This window comes from Camelina sativa, chromosome 20 (genome assembly GCF_030686135.1).
Source record: "Camelina sativa cultivar CO46 ecotype springtype chromosome 20, ASM3068613v1".
Lineage (NCBI taxonomy): Eukaryota > Viridiplantae > Streptophyta > Magnoliopsida > Brassicales > Brassicaceae > Camelina > Camelina sativa.
This window is the reverse complement of record NC_141899.1, coordinates 23,881,139-23,888,525: the sequence shown is the minus strand read 5'-3', so window position 1 is coordinate 23,888,525 and position 7,387 is coordinate 23,881,139. Positions and strand designations below refer to the sequence as shown.

Here is a 7,387-nt window from a genome sequence, read left to right as displayed (position 1 = left end):
ATCCATGAGGAACAAACAGCCTAGTTTGAGACTTATCCTCTTCTAGTATCACAACACTCAAGTTTGTGTACTTAGGAGAAAGAGGATTAAGAATCAGTAATCTAGGCTATAGAAAACAGTAAATAAGGAAGATTTTAGGTGGATTTGAGAAGAGAATAGGCTGCCTTAAGGGCAGCCCCTAAATCGTTTACCCTAATCTCTCTACATTGGTGACATGAACAAGAACACAAGGTAGAGAGAGGAAAAATCGTTTCTCTTCTTTTATTCAATATTGTTGTTGTGTTATTACATATGAGAGTGTATACAATGTAATATATGAGTACAAAATGTTATATGACCGTTAGAGAGAGAAGAAGGGAGATAGGGACATAAAGTGGTCTTCTCTTGGGCAAGACAATGGTGAAAGGGACAGCTCCTTCCTTCACCAACCAAAGGCCACGTGATTCTTCCTTCCCTTCCTTCCTTGTGCGCTTTTCCCTTCTTCTTCTTCCCATTGGCCTCTCTTTTCTTCTCTTCTTCCCATGGGCCTCTCTCTCTTGTAAGGCCTTGTTTTCCTTCTCTCAAACTCGGCCTTTCTCTTGTGAGGCCCCTTGGACCAAGCGCAGGCCGTACGGACGTAACAGGCCGAGACCGTACGGACGGGCCTGTACGGACGGGCCTGTACGGACGGGCCTGTACGGACGGACCTGTACGGACGGGCATCTTCATGGGCCTTCTCTTCCTGGTGTTCACGGCCTACCTGGCCGCTCACCGGACATGGGTCCGTTCACGGACACGGTACATGGTACCGGACACGGTACATGGCCTGACCGGCCTTTACATGGCCTTTCCGGCCTTTCTTCTCTTCTTCCAAGGCTCGGCCTTACCGGCCTCTCCTCCTTGGTACATTCTAATACTCCCCCGCACGCTTGATCGGCGGGACACCATGGGGACCAAAGATCAAGAGTGGAGTAGTGTAGTCTACCTCATTAAAAAAAACCTCAACAAAGAAAACCTCTTGGGATAAAACTTTGTTAGAGGGAAAAAGAGTATAGCCTTCACTATCCATGATGTCCCTTGACCTTGGTTTATAAGGAACTAGCTCTCTTCTCTTCATGACTTGAACCGCTACTTCTCCTTAGCCCACCTTGCCTTTGGCACCTTCCTTATGATCTCCATCCTTGCACCTTTAGAATTTCTTTGAGGCTCTCATAGTCTCCTTTACCCTTTAAACAAGTGATAAAGAAGAAAAGTGTAAGTGTATGCTATGAGGAATATCAAAGTAAATTTCTATAAGTGTGACAATTTAAGAAAAATCATATGGAAGTGTAAAGACTAGCAATGGAACTAAAAATAATTAGGAATTTAAATAGAGTAGGGTTTAGAGCACAGCCTTTTGGTGTTTTGATGAATAGGAAGGAGAGAGGCTGATCATTGATGCGGTTTGGACCTCTCTTCTTGAGACCGCTACAGACTGATATACGCCCACTGAATCGGGCATAACTTTTGATCGGTTGCTCGGATTGGTATGATTTCACTTTCACTGGCAAGATGACTCTCTGGTCTCGAACTTTGGTGAAGAACGCGGAAGCTGAATCGCAGTGGAAGGGTTTCGTCCGAGTCGATCTTTGAGACGTCTCGGCAAGGACTTGCTTGTTGCCGAGAGTTTGGAACAGGGAATGTGAGGGGCGGCGAGTTTAAGTATAACGTCTATCTCCCCCGTACCATTGACTTGATGATGAGCTGACATCTCATCATTTTCCTTGAAACCTTGTGCTTGACCTCCCTTAAAGTCTTGTGCACATCCGATCAGCACCTTGGCACTAATACACATGTCCTTGGGCTGATTCATCACCTTCCACCAGCTCTCTCCACTAGAACTTCCTCCATAGCTTTATCTCTCTCGGTCAGCCTTAAATAGACCACCTCGCTCAAAAGAGTCTTCTGCTCTCCTCGGATGAGTCTAACCGCCGGAGTTTAATACCCAAAGCTTTATCTCTCTCGGTCAGCTTAATAGGTTACCTCGCTCAAAAGAGTCTTCTGCTCTCCTCGGGTAAACCTGACCGCCGGAGTTTATTACTATGGTGGTGAAACGTGTGGTCTAAGAAGCTTGATGGCCATTGGTTCTAACTCCAAGCATTGTGCTGCGCCTTCTCATGGCTTCTTTGTAGCCTTCAACCTCGCCACTTCTTCTTGAGATAGCAAGTGAGCTCCACACAATCTTCAAGTTTGAAACTGAAACCAAAATTTAATGGGACAGATTCTAAACAAGAGATTGTTAGGGGTTAGAGTATAGAGTGTAGAGTAGAGTATAGAGTGTAAATGGAGAATAAGTAACCAAAGAGAGTATAATAGAGTATATATATAAGAGAATGGGGGGTAGTATAAGATGGATGGAGTGTAGAATTGGACTCAAGAGTTCCAATGGACAGAGTTATACTCTGTTTTCTTGAGTTTGAGACAACTTTGACAGCCAAGAACAACCAACAAGACAATCTCTTTTGGTGCTTTAGTGGCTGAAACACATGGACCGATTGGAAAATTAATCTCTCCAACGGTTTAGACAAATTTCATGGTAGAATCACTTAAACAAAGTGTTCTCCAAGATCTTAAGGCTTTAGATCCACGAAAATAACATAAAGAAGATGCTTTTCGTGGTCACAAGCAAACAAGAAACAAAAGAGCCTTTGGAACACCCTATTGTCCATCGGTTAAAACAAAGCATTCTTGGACCAGCTTTAATCTCTTTGACCAAGCAGACCATATATGCGAAAAACAAGGTCTCTCTCTTCCTCAAGCGTGAATCCTAACCATGAACACAACCGATTTGCTCATTAGTTCATCACTACCTCATTTTGTACCCAACTTTCACCAAATCGGTAAAGCTTAAGAATGAGGCTTTTAAAGCTTAAGGATGGGGCTGTAAAATCGATTTCTCTTTACACACTTGGTCTACAAGTTCTAACAAGACAAGAGACCAAGCTTACTCAACATTGAGCTGTTAGAGAATCGTTTTTAACAACAAAAGCAAAGTTAAAGCTTTAAAGAACAAGGCTAAGCGAATTAACACTTAAGCAAAGTTTAAAACTTTCACTAAGCTATCTCCTAAGAGATTTAAACCTTGAGAACGAGTTTGAATCACCAAGAACAGAACCTGGCTCTGATACCATGTTGGGATTTCAAGAGAGATGGCTCTTGACAAAGGAGAGACAACTCCCAAGGATTGAATCTCCTTATACCCACAACAAACTAGCTCATTCTCAAGGGGGAAGGAGAGGACATCAACTTGTGATGAACTCCCCACAAACAACCTCAATAGACCCCAAATACTAGATATAAATCGGATCTATGAGGAACAAACAGCCTAGTTTGAGACTTATCCTCTTCTAGTATCACAACACTCAAGTTTGTGTACTTAGGAGAAAGAGGATTAAGAATCAGTAATCTAGGCTATAGAAAACAGTAAATAAGGAAGATTTTAGGTGGATTTGAGAAGAGAATAGGCTGCCTTAAGGGCAGCCCCTAAATCGTTTACCCTAATCTCTCTACATTGGTGACATGAACAAGAACACAAGGTAGAGAGAGGAAAAATCGTTTCTCTTCTTTTATTCAATATTGTTGTTGTGTTATTACATATGAGAGTGTATACAATGTAATATATGAGTACAAAATGTTATATGACCGTTAGAGAGAGAAGAAGGGAGATAGGGACATAAAGTGGTCTTCTCTTGGGCAAGACAATGGTGAAAGGGACAGCTCCTTCCTTCACCAACCAAAGGCCACGTGATTCTTCCTTCCCTTCCTTCCTTGTGCGCTTTTCCCTTCTTCTTCTTCCCATTGGCCTCTCTTTTCTTCTCTTCTTCCCATGGGCCTCTCTCTCTTGTAAGGCCTTGTTTTCCTTCTCTCAAACTCGGCCTTTCTCTTGTGAGGCCCCTTGGACCAAGCGCAGGCCGTACGGACGTAACAGGCCGAGACCGTACGGACGGGCCTGTACGGACGGGCCTGTACGGACGGGCCTGTACGGACGGACCTGTACGGACGGGCATCTTCATGGGCCTTCTCTTCCTGGTGTTCACGGCCTACCTGGCCGCTCACCGGACATGGGTCCGTTCACGGACACGGTACATGGTACCGGACACGGTACATGGCCTGACCGGCCTTTACATGGCCTTTCCGGCCTTTCTTCTCTTCTTCCAAGGCTCGGCCTTACCGGCCTCTCCTCCTTGGTACATTCTAATAAAGGCTTCAACTGAGGTGATGAGGTTTCAGCCCATCATCAAGTAAAGGTTACGGGGGAGATCAAGTGACTTCAGACCGTACCTCACAGATTCTGCTCGGCCACAAGCAAAAGTCTTTACTTAAAGCTCAGCCGAAGCGTCTCAAAGATCGACTCGGACGAAACCCTTCCACTGCGATTCGGCTTCCGCGTTCTTCATTAAAGTTCGAGACCACAGAGTCATCTTGCCAGTGGAAGTGGAATCATACCAATCCGAGCAGCCGTTCGAAAGTTATGTCCGATTCAGTGGGCATGTGTCAGTCTGACAAATAAAACTGACCAGGTTTAAAAACCATGGTTAGAGTAGGAGCGGTCTCAAGGAGGAATTCCAAACCGCAACAGTGATCAACTCTCTCCCTCCTATCCATCAAAACACCATAAAGGCTGTGCTCTAAACTCTTCTCTATTTTAATTCATAAATTCATTACCTTAGTTTCATTACTAGTCTTTAGTCTTTAATATGTTCTCTTAAATGGTCACACTTTTAGAAATTTTCTTTGATATTCCTCATAGCAAACACTTATTCTTTTCTTCTTTATCACTTGTTTAAGGGGTAAAGGAGACTATGAGAGCCTCAAAGAAATTCTAAAGGCGCAAGGATGGAGATCATAAGGAATGTGCTAAAGGCAAGGTGGGCTAAGGAGTAGGAGCGGTTCAAATCATGAAGAGAAGGGAGCTAGTTCTTTGCAAACCAAGGTCAAGGGACATCATGGATAGTGGAGTCTATACTCTTTTTCCCTTAACAAAGTTTTATCCCAAGAGGTTTTCTTTGTTGAGGTTTTTAATGAGGTAGATGACACTAGTCCACCCTTGATCTTTGGTCCCCATGGTGTCCCACCGATCAAGCGTGCGGGGGAGTATTAGAATGTACCAAGGAGGAGAGAGGAGAGGCCGGTAAGGCCGAACCTTGGAAGAAGAGAAGAAAGGCCGGAAAGGCCATGTAAAGGCCGGTAAGGCCATGTCCGTGTCCGGTACCAGGTACCGTGTCCGTGAACGGACCCATGTCCGGAGAGCGGCCAGTTAGGCCGTGAACACATTGAAGAGCAGGCCCGTCCGTACAGGCCCGTCCGTACAGGCCCGTCCGTACAGGCCCGTCCGTACAGGCCCGTCCGTACTATTAGTATATATGAAGGAGAAGAGAGAGTGAGGCCGGTGAGGCCGAGCTGCACAAGGAAGAAGAGAGTGGCCGGTAAGGCTGCTAGTACAAGAAGTGTGGCCGGTAAGGCCATGAGTGGTGTGGGAGCGGCCAGTAAGGCCGTGAGCACAATAAGAGTGGCCAATAAGGCCATGTGGGCCGTGAGAGCAAGGAGAGTGGTCAGCAAGGCCATAAGTGCAATATAAGAAGAACAAAGGCCTTATAAGAAGAAGAAGCCCAAGAAGAAGGAAATATCTCACAAGGAAGGGAAGAAGGATCCAATGGCCATAAGGGAAGGAGATCTAACGGTCACAAGGCATGGAAGGGAAGGAAATCACGTGTGGCTTTGGTTGGGAAGCATAGCGAGTCAACCAAAGACAAGGAGCTGTCCCTTTCATCTCTCCTTTGAATCCCTTGTGTGCCTAACGGCTCTATGCCTTTGTTTTCTCTATATTAAGCTGTAATTCTCTCATATGTAATATATCACAACATTATCTAATACTAAGAGAATCCGTTTCCCATCTTCTCCTCTCTACACAAGTGTTTATGTTCTTATTAGCAATGTAGAGAGCCTAGGGGTAAACGGTTAGAGGCTGCCCTTAAGGCAGCCTATTCTCTTCCCAAATCTCACCTAAAGTCTTCTTATTTACTCTTTACTAAGCCTTGTTTATGGGGAGTTCATCACAAGTTGATGTTCTCTCCTCCCCCTTGAGAATGAGTTAGTTTGTTGTGGGTAAAGGGGGATTCATTCACCAAGTGTTTGTCTACCCTCTCTTGTGAGCTTTGTCTCATAAATCCCAACAGAAAACATTGCTTAGAAGCTGTAAACTGCTACGTTAGTGTTTAAGGGGTTAAAATGTGTCTTAATCCAATGCAACTAACTAATTATAAGAGTTAGAGATAGATGTGGAGAGTTTAAAAGCCACTTATACCCATTTTGTCCCAAAACAGGCTAAAACCAAGAAGACATTGCTTAGAAGCACTAAACAGCTATGTTAGTGTTTCTGGGGTTAAAATGTGTCTTAATCCAATGCCACTGACTAGTTATAAGAGTTTGAGATAGATGTGGAGAGTTTAAAAGCCACTTATACCCATTTTGTCCCAAAACAGGCTAAAACCAAGAAAACATTGCTTAGAAGCTATAAACAGCTATGTAAGTGTTTATGGGGTTAAAATGTGTCTTAATCCAATGCAACTAACTAATTATAAGAGTTTGAGATGTGGAGAGTTTAAAAGCCACTTATTCCCATTTTGTCCCAAAACAGGCTAAAACCAAGAAAACATTGCTTAGAAGCTGTAAACAGCTATGTTAGTGTTTATGGGGTTAAAATGTGTCTTAATCCAATGCAACTAACTAACTATAAGAGTTTGAGATTGACGTGGAGAGTTTAAAAGCCACTTATACCCATTTTGTCCCAAAACAGGCTAAAACCAATAAAACATTGCTTAAAAGCTGTAAACAGCTATGCTAGTGTTTATGGGGTTAAAATGTGTCTTAAGCCAATGCAACTAACTAATTATAAGACTTTGAGATAGATGTGGAGAGTTTAAAAGCCACTTATACCCATTTTGTCCCAAAACAGGCTAAAACCAAGAAAACATTGCTTAGAAGCTGTAAACAGCTATGTTAGTGTTTCTTGGGCTAAAATGTGTCTTAATCCAATGGAACTAACTAATTATAAGACTTTGAGATAGATGTGGAGAGTTTAAAAGCCACTTATACCCATTTTGTCCCAAAACAGGCTAACACCAAGAAAACATTGCTTAGAAGCTGTAAACAGCTATGTTAGTGTTTAAGGGGTTAAAATGTGTCTTAATCCAATGCAACTAACTAATTATAAGAGTTAGAGATAGATGTGGAGAGTTTAAAAGCCACTTATACCCATTTTGTCCCAAAACAGGCTAAAACCAAGAAGACATTGCTTAGAAGCACTAAACAGCTATGTTAGTGTTTCTGGGGTTAAAATGTGTCTTAATCCAATGCAACTAACTAATTA

At 43.3% G+C, this 7,387-nt stretch overlaps 1 long non-coding RNA gene across 1 annotated transcript; it reads right to left on the bottom strand.

Moving 5' to 3' along the window:
- Positions 1-234: 234 nt before the first annotated feature.
- LOC147919301 (uncharacterized) lies at positions 235-3,626 on the bottom strand. The gene is made up of 2 exons (XR_015592120.1): positions 2,002-3,626; positions 235-1,905 (listed from the first exon to the last, which is right to left on the bottom strand). It is a non-coding gene; the product is annotated as an uncharacterized LOC147919301 (long non-coding RNA).
- Between the last annotated feature and the right edge of the window lie 3,761 nt (positions 3,627-7,387).